General features: G+C 46.1%; 1 protein-coding gene across 1 annotated transcript in view; it reads left to right on the top strand.

Moving 5' to 3' along the window:
* Nucleotides 1–393: 393 nt before the first annotated feature.
* LOC122364360 (nucleoporin GLE1-like) overlaps nt 394–17,629 on the top strand; it is a 108,319-nt gene continuing 91,083 nt past the window's right edge. Inside the window, exon 1 of the mRNA XM_043334662.1 lies at nt 394–487. The gene's annotated coding sequence lies outside the window, so the exon portion shown is untranslated. The remainder of the gene's footprint in view (nt 488–17,629) is intronic.

A 17,629-nucleotide genomic window follows, 5' to 3' on the forward strand; every position in this document is an offset into this window, starting at 1 on the left:
AATGCAATGATAGCTACCTTCCCTAATCGACTTGGGTAATAGCGTGACGATATTCCATACTGTTCCAATACTCCTCATAATGAGCAATGGAGCAGCCCGACCCTCTACATCCCCGGTGCCACAAAAGTTCCTCGCATCGCACAAGAGCCCGACTTCTGGCGAGTTGCACTTACTAAGCTACCACGCCACTCGCCAGGGAAGGTTAGTAAATATGCTAAAATGTAACCTGGCATTTTGAGGCGACGCGTGCTCAAAAACCGACAACCATCTCTCACAGAGAACTGCCTGAGAGCTCTCTGAAGTCACCATGTCACCTGACTCCCGTCCCCCGATCTGTCGACAGGCGGTAGCCGTGGTGGACGTGGTCGTGTACTACGAGGCTTTCTGTCCAGACAGCCGCTCCTTTATCTCCGACCAGCTGTGGCCGGCCTACCAAAGGATGCCCGACACGCTGCGGGTCGAACTCGTGCCTTACGGAAAGGCAAAGGTATGTGTGCGACTACATATGGCGATATTCGTTTGAAACCCTTACTTTGAATTTTTGCATTATTTGCGTTTGCTGAAAAAAAGTTATTCCATTTATGCTTGGGATCGAAAGGTGTTAAATGCTTAGCACTTTATATGTATAAAATTTTGTGAATACAAATATAAGCAGAAACACAGCGGGCATGTGTGAATGAATAGCATTTTGTCACATGGTCAATAAAACCCAGCCGTTGCGTGACCTAAAATGGTAGTATGTAAATATGCAGTCACCACCTGCCTCGTTATTTACTCATTTGATTGAATGCATAAAACATCGCTATTTCATGGTTACCTCATAACTTGTATTGCCAGCTCTGAAGTGTTTTGACAGAACTTGAAGTGTTTTGACAAGCATGTGGTTTCAGCGTTTCCAAACATCCACAGCAAGTCTGCACACCGCCCAGCAGTTCAGCAGATCTATAGCCTTGAGCAGACCGCTCCCAATAGCATCGTCATCTGTGTTAGGGCGGCAGGCTGTCCATGATGAATTACAATGGTGTGCTCCTCCGAGAAACACCAATCATAGATCATCACACCACTTGCATATATAGCTCGCAGGATATATATGTGGGAATTTAGCAGAGCAGGCGCATGGTCTCGCAAGGAAAATGAATTAAAGTATTTGTAGTGAACGTCGCCTGCCCACGATGTCTTTTAGGGGAACGAATGTGCTGCTTTGACAGGCAAAATATTAAATAATGTACTATTAAAACTAAATGGAGAGGACGAAGTTGTCTCCGGATGGTTCCTTTCCCCTAAGCTGAGATGTATATTTAGCAGGTGCTTGCTATAGCGGTGAAATTGGCCCATAGTCTGTACCGGTCCCAGGAGAGGCGTTCCAGTAATTGGGTGCCCACTTCCGCCACAGATTAGAGTCCGCGAGGCGTAGAAAGCGATAATTGTATTCTTCAAATATTCATAACGGTTGGCCGTCGCACGCTTAACAATAAGCGATGCTTATGAGTGTTGATAAAGCTGCCTGATTTACGTATTTCTGAATTTCTTCAGTATATCAGTGAACTGATTGCATAGGTAAAGAGCTTTGCCAAAAGGAAGATTTCGTACTTTCGACGTGATTTCTTAGGACGGTTATCAAGAATTAACTATATTGCATTGACATTCGACGTTGCATTTGACCATGAGTTTTGTTGGCAATGCTCTTGGACATTTGTGAATTGTGAGCACGATTTTCTTGGTCATATCAATGAAGGTGAACTATGTGATTTATGCATTTCCATTACGTGTTCGTAATTTGGCGATTGTCAGTCGGAATCATGTTTCGATTTTCTAAATCATGCATATTCTTGTTAACGTTGTTTGCGTGTCTGGATATTGCTCTGCTGTTCTGGGCTGGAAAAAGATGCACAATGCACATGTGCATCACCAATACGCCAATAAGCCTTTAAGATGCATTATAAATGCTCCCCCAAGTACAAACTACAATAACGTACGTTTACTTTAATACACACATATTTGTGTCATAAAAAATGTTTGATGTATTTGTATTATATTTGTGTGTTATAATTGGTCAACCACCTAGATGTCGTTTTTCATCACCAAATGTAGACGATGATGTACATAATTACCTATTATATGTGTAAAATGATACCATTTTATACATTGTTCAAAATGTTTTTGTAAATTTGAAAAAGAAAGTTTTTAATAAATGCTCCTCATACAGTACTTTGCTCCGGATTTATATCCCCGTAAGTCATATGTTTCCCAATGTCATGTTCCTGCAGCTATGAGAAGCGCCCCCTTCCATTTTGATTTGGCGGTGGCCTGGTTAGTAGGGTGTGTCATTTTGGGCACTTTTTTCGCAGAACATGGTGCTCCAATGATTTTATCGTGCCCCAGACACGTAGAAACCGTGTGACATTTTTTATTTCCCCCAAATATTAACACCCATGCGGCGCCGACCGCCGACACTTTGGCCTATCTCTCAGCATTAGCGACCTCAGCGCCCCTAGCGGCAATGTTTTGAACTAACACGCCCGCTATGCTTTGTGAGCTTACGATCATCATTAAATGCATTTTACCGAAATGACGCCTTGCTGTTGGCTTGTCTGGCACTCAGAATGTTGGTGAAAATGTGATGTTATGCATCTTAAAGCACGAAATAGTTCTGTGTTAATGTATATTGCATAGTACTACCCCCGATCCCCGTCCTGGTCTGACGGGATACGTACGAGCGCATGTTTATAGTGCCTGCTATTAGGTGTCACATGTTTTTTTTTTGTAGCGTCGTTCACTGCATAGACCCCGGGGAACAGGGGGGTGGGGGGCAGTGGGGGCGCTTGCCCCCCCCCCCCTCCAACTTGAGAGCCGAGTGGGCGCCGCCCCCTCAACATTGATGCAACGATGAAGGATCTCTGCTCCCTTTTATGGACCTACATGTCTGTTTTTGTATAAACATCAGCACAAGGTATTTCTCTTGCATGTGAAGTGAATGGTTTCTGCTGACTCGGCATCGATTTAAGAACACCTGCTATTATCATCCCACTTTGATTTTATCTGAACTTGATCATAACTTTGGTAGGTCAGATTTTATACTGGACCATTTTGGTTCCGGATGGTATTTGATTTGGCGTGATGAGAACATTATGACGTACAACGGTGGTAAAGTCGTTGATTGATACAGGTTTACTCGCTCCGGTGGGAGGCAGTAGCGGCGGAACACCTTCAATTAAGTGGAGGGGGGGGGGACACTGCCGACTTTTGGTCCCATTCTTTCCATGCAACGCCCATAGGGCTAATGTTAAAATGCCCAAATCAGAGGGGGCACGGTGCCCCGGTGCCCTCCCCGTTCCGCCGCCTATGGTGGGAGGGCGGCGTGTGGGACTCAGAAGGAGACTAATGGCTTGTGTTGTGCCTTTGGTAGGACCCTCAGTATCACCGATGCAGGGCCTTCAGAGCCTCCAATTAGGGGCCTTTAGAGGCACTGGTGTGGGGTCCTCACATACGCCCGTGTGGCCCCTCAGAGGTGCTAGTGTGAATCCCTCATAAGCACCGGTGAGGGTCCTCACAGAATACAGACGCCGTTGTGGACCCTCAGAGACACTGGTGTGGGTCCGTTACATGTGGGTGTGTGGCCCTTAGAGCTGCTGGTGCGAACCCTTTAAAAGTCGGCAGGGGGCCCTCAACGACCGGGGAGGGGGACCTCAGACCGGCAAGGGGCCCACAGAGGCCGGCGGCATCTTCAGAAGCCCTGTGGGGTCCTTAGATACCGACAAGGTACTCTGAGACGCCGGTGCGGCCCTCAGTCTCTGATGTAGGACCCTCAGAGTTGCAGGTAGGTGGCCGTCAGATATGCTTTTGCCGAACCCTCACAGGCGCAGGTGTGGGTACCTCAGAGCCACCAATATAGGGTTGCATAAATGGTGTGGCACTGGCTTGGGGGACCCTCAGTGGTGTCCTTATGGGCCCTTAGAACCACTGGTGTGGGTCTCTCAGAGGTGCTGGTTGTGAACCCTCAGAGGCCCTGCTGAGTGCCCTCACGGTCTCCGTTACGGGATCCTCAGAAGCCGGCGTAGACCCTGACGGAGATGTTAGTGTGGCTACTTAGGGGCTCATGAGGTGCTCTTACGAGACCTGTGAGGTCTTTCTCAGCTGAAATATAGTCAGCGTGGACCCTCAGAGGTCAGTTGGTACCGCAGGGGTCTTTATGGCCGGGTGGGCTCTCGGAAGCACCAGTGAGGGCCCTCAGTCTCACAGTCGTCGTAATGGGGCCGTCTGAGACATTGGTGTGAGGCCATTACTGATTACAGGTTGGCGTAAGGCCCTAGATATGGCCCCTCTTGGGCCGGCAAGGACTCTCAGAGGCACGCTAGCGGCCATAAGAGGCCGGTAAAGGGCCCTCAGAGGCCGCCAGTAGCCTTCAGAAGCCGGCGTGTAACCCTCATGGACAATTTAGTGAGGCTTCTTTGGACTCACGAGGTGCTGTTACGAGCCCTATTCTTTCTGAATCGAAATATGGCCAGCATAGACCCTGAGCGGTAAACTGGTGCCACAGAGCCCCTCCGACCCGAGGGGTCCTCTGAATGCGATAGGGGGGGGGGACTAGATGGCACGTGCCTCCTGGGACCCCCTGACTACGCTACTATTTCATATGCGTCATGTCAGGTATTTTGGGCTTGCACCCCAACTTGAAGAATGTTCCTTGGCCCCTGTGACAATATATAGCATTCATTATAGGTATTCGTCATTAGCTTGCACTCTCTGCAATCTACCCATACTATTATTTGTCCCTAGACGCGCTTACAGAAAGCAGGGATAAGCCCATACAGTCAACGGCCTGTTAGTTTCGCAAACAGCCGCCAGGGGCGCTAAGATCGCCTATGTTGTGAGATAGGGCAAACTTCTCTCGCTCGGCGCCGCCTGGGGGTTAAAAGTTGCGGGAAATTAACAATGCCACGCCCTTTCCACATGAGTGGAGCACAATAAAATCGATGGAGCACCTTGCATTGCGATTAGTGACACACCCTACTGGTTAGGGTGTTTCGCTGAGCCTCGGCCCGGACGTGGCCGCCGGCCGGTCGAAGCCATTTATCAGGCGCAAGGGTCGCTTGTTGCCAGTCTGTCGCCTGTCCTTCTGTCCTGGGAGTGTCATCTGTTCAGTGTCTGCAGAGGGTCTGCTGCTCAGTGTCCTGTTTCCATGGGTTTGCACTGTTCAGTGTCTGGTCCTGCAGGTCTGCTGCTCAGTGTTTTGGGTTTGCTGCTCCGGTCTGTTAAACGTGATAGGTACGTATTTACTTTTACAGTTTACAACCATGGCTAGGAACACTGAGACATTTCCTTTTTTCATTCCTAAAAGTAGTATGTGTGAGTGTATATTCTATCGACTACAAGGCTGTTCATTACTGTATTGTAGAGATGTCAATCGGATACCAACTTTTTGGTATACCAATACCAAACCGATACCAACTCGGTATTTGGTATTTCAATTATAATGTGTTTGGTATTTTGTTGGTATCATGAACCCTCGCTAATATTTAAGAGGCTAAGAAATCGGTAAAAAGTTGGTATTTTCCTTATGTTCCCAAGTTGGTTTGGTTTCGGTATTTCTCCACGATTTTGGTTGGTATTTGGTTTGGTATCGGTATTCCGATTTTCCGTAATTGACATCACTACTGTATTGGCTTCGGCCTAAAACTAGCACGACAATGACTTGGGAATGTGCCTCGCGTTGGCCTCCTATTGACATTCTAATCAATAGATGGCACTGGCATCGAGCGCCTGAATGCTATACTGTTCCGCAGCGCACGCCTGAAACACCGGTTGTTTACCCCTGCTTCTGCGATAAATTTGGGTTGCGATAAACGATTGCAATTAACCTTTTGAATTGTTATTTCATTTCTATTGCACTCAGTTCATGTAGCCAAAAGTGTGAGGGGCGTATTACGTTTGCCATTGCATTGGTATTTTATCGCTATGTAGAACATTCTAGTGATCACGCTTATTTCTATTATAATTCCAAACTTGTGGGGCAGACCGGATGGCGGTTGCCATTAAAAGATATCTTCTTACGATGGCTTATCATCTGTCTTGTCTCATTCTCTTGGGGATGCCGACATCTAATGAGCTCCCTGGTGACCCAATGACGCTGTTTGCCAGCCTGAGTATAACCAATCGGGACGTCTGAAGCCTATACGGAGCAGCATGGACAAAATCCGAAACTTGCGAGAAACGAATGAACAACACGTCACTCTGCATTCTGTGGCATATATTTGAAAGCAATTGACAAGTGGTTGATGATTTTTTTCTAGTTTACGACGTACTGTGCTGTTTCTTGGAAATCGTACCCAATGCAGAATTATTTTTCGTCATGCAGATATATTCACAATAGCATACATTCCACATACAATGTGCTTATTACCTACTAAGTAGTAAGTATGTACATTTCACTTGACTAGGATTCATTATAGCGACAAATATACAATGGAGCTTATTCTGGAGTCAGTTTATGTTTCAACAATTCGGAGGATAAAAAATAGTCTCAAGGCTGTGTTGTCTTTCACCTACTGCAAGTTTTTTTTTTTTGCACAGTGCGCATGCAGCACAAGCCTTTTGATTATTTCAAATAAATAGCACCTAGAACAGCAGTTGCCAAATGTCTAGCAGTACCACAAATGTCATGCTACAGATCAAGCGCTCAAGCTGTCAGCAGTGGAAACTATAATCCGATTATACGCTGTGTGGTCTGACCTTTACCGCACCAGTGCGCTCAAAGGAACGTTTGAGAAGCAGCCAGCAGAAATAAAACGTATGTTATTGTGGCCTAAGTCCGCTCCTGCGGGCTTTCCCGGTGTCAGGAGGGACGTGAAGTTTAATCAGCAGTCGGGGCGAGACGGCCATCTTCTCCGAAATAGTGTCTCGGATGGGAGTCGCAGCATCATTTAAGGAAAGGTGCATTTACATAACTTAAGAACTTTGAATGGTCCATCAGGATTCGTTAAATCCGGTTTTCATAAGCGTGCTCAGTGCAGGATATCCAGATGCGATATCTAAGACCGTCTTTGCCCTGTTGTTTTCTACACTTTGTTGACGGAAAGTTTGGATGAATAAATATGCAACGGACAACATGATTCCCAATGAAAAGTTACTGTATTTTGAACAATTGAGAAATACATAACTCTTTATGTGCAATGCCGAGTGGCAGAGCTGCGCATGACATCCTCTGGCGGTCATCTCCCCTCCCTCCTCGAGGTAGGGGGCAACGGAAGTCAGACTTCCGGGTGGCGTATTACCGTCGCTTTGTGCTCGCCGTGACTGGCCCGTCAGCGTGCTGCTACCGTCACTGCCGTGTCACGCCACCACTGGACTGGCATGCAACAGGCGCTGCTGGGTGTCCCGCTCAATAGAGCCTCAGTGGAGCCAGGGAGGTGGAAATAAGTGGTTAGCAAGAACTTTTAAATGAATGTGTTATATCAAATGTGAGGCTATTGATTGGCTTCAGTGAAAATACGACGAGGTCTATTCTTAGATGGATCCTAGAAATGCACTAAATCGATCGTGGCTGTTGCCTCAGCATGCAAGTGTAGGAACTTCGGCGTGGATCTTGAATTGAGTGATGCAACGGTTGCACCCAGCACTCCGAAACAGGCCATATAAGCACATCATGTGTATTGTGCGTGCTTTGAACAAATCTGTATGAAATGCAAACGTTCAACGGCTAATGGATGTAGAAAGCGGGTTTATATTTAATGGTTGTTTGTTTTTAAATAGTTTTTAGATATTTATTTGCACAACAAGCGCCTAAATGAAGCATATTTTGCACATTCTTTTAAAAACCCAGCGCTGTGACATGAATGCTTTACAGACACGACAGCCTGGTCCCTTTATCAGCCGATAGATCATTGAGGCTATGATGTGCTTGCGAACAGAAATAGCAAGACACCTTTTGTAAGGTGTCTTACTAATAATTACGTAATATACGTGACTGTTGGCAATGCCTAGCATGGACGCACCTGATTGTGACTGAGGCGCGACGACCATTGGTGGCTTCGAAGGAGCCTAATGAGCGCCCTTAATGTCGGCGCAATCTTGTAGCTGGCCGGGGAAACCTCTCAGGGTCGAAGCAGGGGCGGATGTGGGCGGAGCTGCCTCGTCCTAACTACGAGGTGCTGCATTTGAACTCGTCCTGGCCCCGTCGGGTGTCGAATCCTAACTTTTAGCTCCTGCGTCAGACCGATGGGCTAACTTTGCATCACTCAGAGAGCCCCCTCTGGCTGAAGTTAGCCAAAGCGAATCACAAAACGAGTAACGGAAATAAGATAAGCCATTCATTAGGGTTTGCGAGACGCTATATGATGAAATAGTTTTATGAAAGGATTTCATTTTCGCTGATGTCTTCACGAAATGAGAAAATAAGCTTTTCTGAGGAAGCCTTTGTTAGTGCAGGAGTCCCTGACGGTTGGAAAATCCACTTTGGTCTTTGTAAGCTGCTCCGGCCTGGCGTTGCTAAATCTTGTGTTGCTACTGAGCTAGCCACCCTAAGAAGTGAGCCAAGTAGTCTTAGAGCTAATTTCTAAATCTACACGCTCATATGTCCGCAAGGGATATATTTCTCCCCACGGACCTCTTTCGTTCCTTCACATCTTCGCTATCGGTCGCGCTTCCTGAAAGCTCTTCAAAGCTCTCCGCCTTGGTCGGCCATTTTGGCAGGAGCCGTGAATAGGTATTCACAGCTAGCTTAGCGCCGAGGCCATTGGTGCTCAGCAGTTGGACATCAGCTGTCATCCACATTCTTTCTAGACCGTCTTCTTTTTGGGCTAGGCATTATACTCACTTTTGTCTCCATTAGTCAACTAAAATTGGACCTATTCAGTGCAGGTTTAAGTGCAAGCTAATTGTTTTTTTTATAAATGGGTATTTTGGGCGCTAAATTGAATAGGGCTCTTAAAGGTAGTGTGCCACCTTTGAAAGATTTCCCATTTTATTTTTCCTAGGATAAGAAGCTTCTGTTTTTACCTAATATCGCAAAAAAAAATCAAAATGGGCCTGGAATAGTGCCTTTTTCGCCTAAAAGTTTTTCGGTTTTTAGATATGTATAACAACTGTAGTGGGCTCACCTGCAAACAGGCGTCGGGCAACAATCGCGAATGCGGCGCACTTGTGACAATAAGCAAAGGTCATTATAGTGTTACGACCATACGACGTACGGGAATGAGTTATCAGCTGTCTAATCGTAGACAACACAATGTCGAGCCTTAAACTGTAAGCCCGTATTGGTATTGTTTCTTTTATTTGGCTGTCGAACATTATTTATGGTTTGAAATATGATTTTATGTAAAATAATTGATATGAAAAAGCCGTCTTATAAGTTATGACCCCATTTCACCACACGCAAGTGGCAGAAATGACAATGATCAGCTGACGCATTTTTCTTGGCCGAAGTCAGAGCGCGCGGCCCGACGCACCACGCGTATTTGGAAATTCCGACCTCGACGAGCATCAGAAGCCACCTAACAGGCGTGTTCGAAACCGCAGGAGATGATGATGAACGGGTTTATCGAAACTTGATTGGATGAGCATATCGGTAATAGCGATTTCAGTGTGTGCATTTATTGTTCATAGTGGTGTGAAATGTGGTTGGGGTACGACCGACAACCCGTCGGGGCGAATTTCGCACTGGGGTACTCAAAATTTGAAGAATTTAAGACGTTTCCATGAGTTTTGAAGGTATGGATAAGTTCTAAAAATCCGGTTCTCCTTATCTGGGCCATTAACTCCATACGGTCCAAGAAAGCTGGCACACTACCTTTAAATGATATGCATTTTAAATATCATAACGTGACCGCAGTGTTCGTGGGGGTGGCTCGGCCACAAATGAACTTTTTAAACTATCTCTGAGTATACGGTGCTGGTGGCAATACACGCGAGACAATATACCCTTCGTGACCGCAGAAATCTGACCGCCGATATATCCCGGATCAGTTTTGATCCTGCTTCTCTGACTGCTTCATTGGTGGCCTCTACTAGAGTGAAAATAGGTATAGCGGTCTGATAGACTGGCGTTTCTCCTCTAATAACTGATTCTTCTCTTATAAGCTTCATTTGCTGGAATTACTGCCGACAATGACTCCAGAGTCCAGATTAGTACACCACTTGGGCATACCAACCCAGCGACGTTCTCTTTCGTGGGTGAGAAAGCAATGTTCCATACCTAAATTCCATGCATATCTTATGGACAGTTTATGTTGCGCCTTTCTTGCGTTACACCATCACCCTGTATCAACTTACCTTCCCGTCCGAGATGACTCAGGCCTCGCTCTCCCCGACCCAGCCCCCTCCACACTCAGTCTCAGCCCGTCACAGCTCTCAGCCACACTCAGCTCAGTCCTTCCTCACGTCCCGCCCCGGCCTCATATTTCAGCTCTACTGCCCTGTCGTTTCAGACTCAGCCACCGACGGAGGCGACGGGCGGCGCTCCGACCTTTTCCTGCCACCACGGTGCCGACGAGTGTCGCGCCAACCTGGTACACGCCTGCGGCCTGCGGCTGGCCGAGCGGCCGCCACAGGGCGTCAGGTTTGTCGTCTGTCTGCTGAAGGAGATGAGGCCGGCGCTGTTCAAACAGCACGCGGCGCAGGTGAGCATGGCAAAATCTTGCGATCGGAATGTTATTGAAGGAGATCTTTGACAAAAACTACTTTTATTACACAAATATGTCTGTGCGAAACTCCTTTGAATTTTAGTCAACGTAGGTACCAAAATAGTGCTGAATCCCCCGAAAAGATTAAATGGCATTCAGTACGGCATTGTATGAATTATTTATCAGGTTTTCAGAACTCTGCTGATATCTAGTTAACGTAAACTTCCGTCGATGTAACTCCATCCGTACCTCCCGGAGCCCCAATTACGTGTTGATGAAGCGGCCAGAGGGCCCTGACGCCACCGCTCTGGCGGCCGGGCCACTGATCGATGCTCAGATCTGAACATCTGTCCCCGCGCTCGCCTCACAGACTCTTGATTGGGTGATAAGGCGGGCCCTGATGAAGCATTAGGTCAGAATCAAGATGGCGGCTCCAGCATTGGCCAGCTTCCGGGCCCAGAAACTAGCCTTAATTACTCTCTTAGAAGACAATAGTTGTTCTTGTGATGTGTTGCCAGCTATTATTGGAAAATGATTTTTAGTTTGGTTGCGTTCCATTGGGGTTCAGTGGTGGTTGTAATTGCCTAGAAGTGCTAGCAAGGCATTTCTAGGCCGATCAGAAGCCTTGCAGTATTGACGATTGGGGTTCGTGACGAACTGAGTTTACAAGGTGTGCTCCCCCATGCTACAGTGCGCCAGCTCCAGCGGTCTCTCGTGGTCGGCTGTCAGCGCATGCGCAGACGGCGGGGCCGTCAGTCAGGTGATGGAGCGGTATGGAGAGCGAACAGAGGCGCTCCGGCCTCGACTCAGCTTCGTGCCCACAGTCACCGTCAATGGGGTGAGATGTTATTATTTTTATATACATTATTTAGTCTAAGTGATTGAATGGGTGGCATGCGGCCTAGGCGCTCACTAGGTGCGCTGTGACACGGTACGACACGTATGCGAGTACGGCGAGATGTGGCGGGATGCGAACGACGCGTGTCCGACGCAAGCGAACGGACGCGTGCAAAGCAACCAAGTAGTGCAAGTAGCCAAAAAAAAAAACACACACACACTTATGTGAGGCGAGGCTAACGTAGGTGGCTCGTTACTTGCAGAAAACGGACAAATATTGTGATGCTTTGCGTCCTCAAATACTGATATAGGAGCTGGATGAAAAGGTCATAAGATTTCATTTAGATATTAGGTACATACCCAAAAAAATATTATCATATGTGATAACAAAGCTCCCCTGAGAAAGCCTATCTAAGAATATAGTCGAATGCTTATCTTTGGAGAATGAGACGTTGCCAAATCATAGGTACCTTCTCCGTATATCTCTGGGACTGGCGTTACAAACCGGTAGAAGTCCTTCGTTATTGCGTTCCAGACTGTCGGAGAGTCCAAGTATCGTCACGGGAAAGTTAGGTGCTGCCAAACTTGTGCTAGCCTCCGGCTGATGTCAGACTTTGGTAGTTAGAGTCAGTCTCCGACGGGGATGTGGGCATTCGTTTGCCAGTTGCATAAGTAGTCTCTGCCCAACAGGGATGGAGCTATTGGTTCTTATCTTGAGGACCTCGCACTTATTCTTATACCCAATGATAAACGACAATCGGCGAGCCAGAGTCGAAAGGAAATAGCAATTCATATTAAAAAGCTCCAGCAAACAAAAATGTGCGTAGGTATTGTCAATCTAGCGTCGGAAAAGGAGTCGGTGTCTCTCGCGCTCTTCGTATTGCCACATTCCAAGGATGTCGAATTTCATGCGAAATTACTGACGATATATATTTTTTTTTGTTCCAGAGTCAAGACCGACAAGAAGAAATGCGGTCATATTTTCTTGGCTTCGTGTGTAAGTGGTATCAGGTAAGTCATGGACTCAGGGGATTGGTGGCGCCGGTTTTTGGATCACACAGATGCCTGGGAAATGGCTGCTTGCAATTATAATCGTTTCATATGCACGACAAAGTTTCTTTTTTATTCTCTGATGCAAGATAATGTACAATGAGGATATCAGTCAGTTACGAGCCCCCCCCCCCCGTCCCATTTGTTCCTCAACAGTGAGCCTCGCTGAGGGATTTGTCAGTTTCTCCTCTTACCCGACTCTGTTTGCTGCGCTGCCGGAGGTCGGGTTTCTAGCGCTGGGCCATGCCCTCAGGCGCCACTTTGACATATGATCCATCGCAGTCCGACACCAGATGGTGCCTTACTTACGGGGTATAGGGCACTGGGGCTCGTCTTCATAGCACGCGACCAATAATTTCACTAATGATTCCGACAAATAGAAGGTTACGGTAGCGTGGTGGATGCTGTTTCGCTTTTTCACCGCTAGCAGTCAATCAGGAGTCACAATTATCAAAAGAAAGATCTAGAACCGTGCCCTGCACTATAAAGCCGGAAACGTAAGTTTAATAAACAATATAAGCATTGCCTCAAGTCTTTTCATTTTCCCAGGAGGTGTTATTGATCCCCTGAATGCTGCCCAAGTAATCAAATAGCGAATGATGTTCTCTGCTATATAGCTTTACTGGCTATGTTTGAACGCATTGTCGTCCGTGCCTTTTGCTTTGCATATTGACATCGGCATATATTTTGATGTAAGCCAAGCGGACGGGATTCAAGGCCTGGATGTCATCATGCTAAATGTCATGTCATGTAAAGCAGATATGATTTGCAACAAATTAGACGGATAAATAGCCAGAAGGGGCGAGCCGATAAGGAACCAACGAGTGACGTGGGATCAATATGACCAGCGTGACGAGAGAGAGAGAGAGAGAGAGAGAGAGAGAGAGAGAGAGAGAGAGAGAGAGAGAGAGAGAGAGAGAGAGAGAGAGAGAGAGAGAGAGAGAGAGAGAGGGAGAGAGAGAGAGAGAGATTTTATATCCAAATACGCCTTCATAACAACCAAAACATAATTTTAGGTTATTTGTTCAACTGCGTGTCACATTCACAGGAAATTTTAATTAAAAATATGATTGCGACAATTAAATGCACAATGGAAGCCCAGGACATGCCTGCCTGCGCCGCAACTCGCAAACTTATCGCACACACACTCAGGTAATTATAGCGATGAAACTGCGTTTACATTTTCCATCACTTATCCTATTTCGCCACAGACAAATGACACATCAATTATAGAAGTTGCAATAGTGTGCGATGGTAATTGCTTTTGACTGGAATTTGTGACTATGGATCGAAAGTACAGCAATCATCATTTTGTGGCCGTGCAGTATTGGTACAAAGGATCCAGGGCTAGCATTATTACATACGCCATCGCACAGTCGGGAGCAGTTCGTATCGACCAGCTGAGAGGCGGCACAAAAACCACCGGCCAGTCGACAACATCCGAGCACGAAACGCCACTATCGCTTATCGGAAAATAGGCCAGCGCCGCGTCACGCGTACAGCGGCCACCGCGAAACGGGCTGCAGTCAACTCGGCGACTGCCATTCCTGTGTGCAGGATGGTGATAGGTGATGGTCACAACACGTAAAAATAGGCAATGTGATCCTTTTTCAAAGATGGCTTTCTAGCTTATTATATTACCTAGAGAGTGGCGTGCGTATGTACTTTCCGAGAACCGTAAAAAGTTATTGCTTTATCGGCGGGGATAAATTACTTTCCACGACCCATCAACAATGGCCAGCGAAACTTCGAAATGCGTCACTCTTGTTATCCAGTTTTTGTTTTCTGTGCTGACATTTAGAAATTCGCTTATTATTTTATTATGAAGAAAATCATCTTTCACCCATGCAAATATGCTGGAAAAAAATAATGATGGACCGTCGTACCGAAGAGCGGTATGGTTAGTTGTCGTGAAAATATGCATAACTGTCATCATCTTGATATCAGCCGTCAGAGGCTTTCTAATATTGTTTTATGCAAAGGTAAAGAATAATAGGGTTTAATAGCAAGTAACGGAATTATTCCGTTCTTTTATTGCAGACTGTTGATATCGACAAATTGCGTTGTCTGTGACGCCCTGGCTTCAGTTTGACGTGGACTATCATCCTGTTAGTATCGGCCCATACGAGGCTGAATCCCTTGTGGGCAGAGTTACGCCCGACGGCTCTGTTGTCGTTTCGAGAAGCCTTGCAGACCGTCAACCAGCTACGTGTCGGCAAATCCTGCCAATGTGCGGGGCTTCCAAACTGCGTCGGACTCGGAAGCCCGACTCGTCCAGTGGCCGAGTCCTGCTTGAGAGGTCCCCATACGCAGTGGGGGTTTTACCCATTACAACTATTTCCTCAGGAGATATTGTGGCCCGAATAATACGCTGAGTGACGCGCGATGCAAACCTAATTGGGTGTTGCCACAATGGCACATTACCAAAGCTTCTAGCATGACCATTGGCATAGACTTCTCTATTCTTGTGATACGGTAGTCTGCCATTCATTATATTAACTAAATAACACGTAATTAGCTTCCAAGAGTTGGCTATTCCAAAGCTATATCTTAACTATATTTTCTTATGGTGAAAAAGGTTACACGGAATGATCTATATATTCTTGAACTTGCGCAATGCTTTCAGGGGTTCAGAACTAAATCATTTTATAAGAAGAATAATTAATAGTAGTATAATAACCCCTCCGTCCCTTCCTTTCTAAAAAAAAATATCTCTAAAATGCATTGACAACCAACAGTCAGTGGGTGTCCACTTCTAGTCGTCGCTAACCTGCCTTTTCCGTTTCAGGACAGTGACGGTGAAAAGCTATCTGGATGTCCGTAGGTCGGATCGACCACACCTCTCCGCTCTCAATCACAACTCTCAGCGACTCTCACCGGGGTTCCCAGTCGGTCAGTCACAACTTCATGCTATCACGCGTCGTGGCAGCCATCCGACCTGCCTCACACGCAGCAGTCATCACTTCACCGCTCCACAGGTAGAACTCATCGTACGGGCAGGTCGAAATACTCAGCTTCACTGGGACTCGATCCCGGGCTAGACGAAGGACGAAAGATCAATGATCACTTCGAATGTGATACCCAGGTGACTAACTCAGAGTTTATTAGACTCTTGTTGACCAAGTAGCCGTGCAAAGTGATGGATCAATCGTGAATGATGACGTCACAATGGATGACGTCATGATCATCTGAGCGAAGAGGTATACCACAGAGTTCATTCTGCTACTTCTGTTCTTCAGCAGTATGTGAGGAACTACCAACTTATTTTTTACGTTTATGATTTATCATTTAGTTGTGACCAATCTTGTACATACTGCTGCACAGAAAAGGCTCCTTATCATTCCCATTTCATCAGAATGCACGCTAGTGTTGCATTGCTTTTGCTTACAAGTATAATCGTCATCCATTGTGATGAGGTTTGTTCCAAAAGCAAGATCTCGCTCTACAATGAATAAGCAGATTTTGCTTATAGCATTCACTCAAGAACCTGCATGAAATTAGTACATAAGACCATCTAAATTATAGACCTATAAGACGTCTCTACAAAAACTTGTTTTAGTCGCTGAACGATGTAATCTTGACTTTCTTGATTACCTCAGCGAACTCAGACGTTGCAATCTTCTTTCTCATCCCTGATTACTCCGAAGTATAGGTGATTTTATGAGTTAATATTCCAAGGCATATGTATTTCACTCTCAAGTGTACCGAGTCTGATAGGCGCCGGGTGACAGTCCTACCCAACAATGGGCAGCGAGAAATAGGCACACTGTGAGAAAACATTCCATGGATGCCAGCTAGCATCCTAGGACCAATGCAGTCCTCCCTGTAAGATTTGTGAGCAATTGTGCGGGAGACTGCTTGTGGAGCATTTAGAAATGAGAATCTCATCTGCACTGGCGGATCCAAAACGGTAGCTCCTGCAGGGGGAGGGGGCAAACTTCCCGAAAAGTGTCTCCAATTTCCAAAAACTCCTCGGATTTTGGTTGTTGATGCGTTGTTTTTGCTTTCTAAAGACAAACTTACCGAATAGCGAATAGAAGGTGCTAGCTTTTCTTATTATGCATTAGAAAAACAACAAAATTTATGTCTTATGCCTCAAGGCCCCCACCAAGGATCTCATCTTCAGCGCTTATATTGTAATTGAATATACGTCGGCCAGATTTGTGGAGATATTATCGATGCTGATATTATTGTTGTTATATCGTTATAAAATACAGAATTTGCGCCATTACTACGGTTGAGCAGTACACTGAAGTATACATATGTTGTGATGAAGCGTATGTGTCACACACAATATTGATTATATGACGTGTTCATGATAAGCAATGCAGATAACTATTTTTGCCCGTCTGCTTCAACAGAGAATAAAGCATAAGGCGGTGTTGTCCAATTAAATCCGTCGCCTATAAAGTAAATGTCGAAGCATCCAATAGCGAGATGTTAAGTTCACTTACCCTTTACAAATTAATGCCAAGGGACGCATTAATGTTTGTTTGATTGAATAATAGCTTTATGTGGGCAAGTAGGTATCTGTGTGCTTTGGTTCACGCATGACTAGATATGATCAAGTGAGGTGTAGTGCCGTGCAGTCTTTACCCGTCTCCTGACTGCATTTGAACACATGAATTGGGACACAAGTTAGTTAAATTGAAGTCATTTCAAGCTCAAAGATAAAATACCAGGACAAAATGTTTTGTTGCGCTACAGGAACTTTGTGTCTGAGCTACAGAATCGAATCGGAGGTCTTTGAATACCGAGGTCTATACTTCATCACATGCACCGTAAAATGCTTTAATATTTATCCGTGTTCATGAAAGAACACAGTGTCTGATCACCTGTAAGTATTTCATGTTAAATAATTGGTATCGGTACACTGTGCGTTCAAATGTTAACCCTCGCCCATGTAGGGGGGGGGTTGGTGCAACCCCCCCCCCTGAGGTTTTTCGGAAATAGTGCAAAAACGGCGGCGCGCAGCGCCGCCAAATTTTGGGTACCTTATGGGGCAAACCTTGCGCATCTTTTGATAAAAAAAATTTGACCGGGTCATGTCAGGTCACGGAGTTATGACGTCACAAAGGGAACAGCCTCCGGCCGGATTTTCACAAACTGAGTGCCAACGCCCGAGG

Source organism: Amphibalanus amphitrite, unplaced genomic scaffold (genome assembly GCF_019059575.1).
Source record: "Amphibalanus amphitrite isolate SeventyFive unplaced genomic scaffold, NRLGWU_Aamphi_draft 000671F_arrow, whole genome shotgun sequence".
Classification (NCBI taxonomy): Eukaryota; Metazoa; Arthropoda; class Thecostraca; order Balanomorpha; family Balanidae; genus Amphibalanus; species Amphibalanus amphitrite.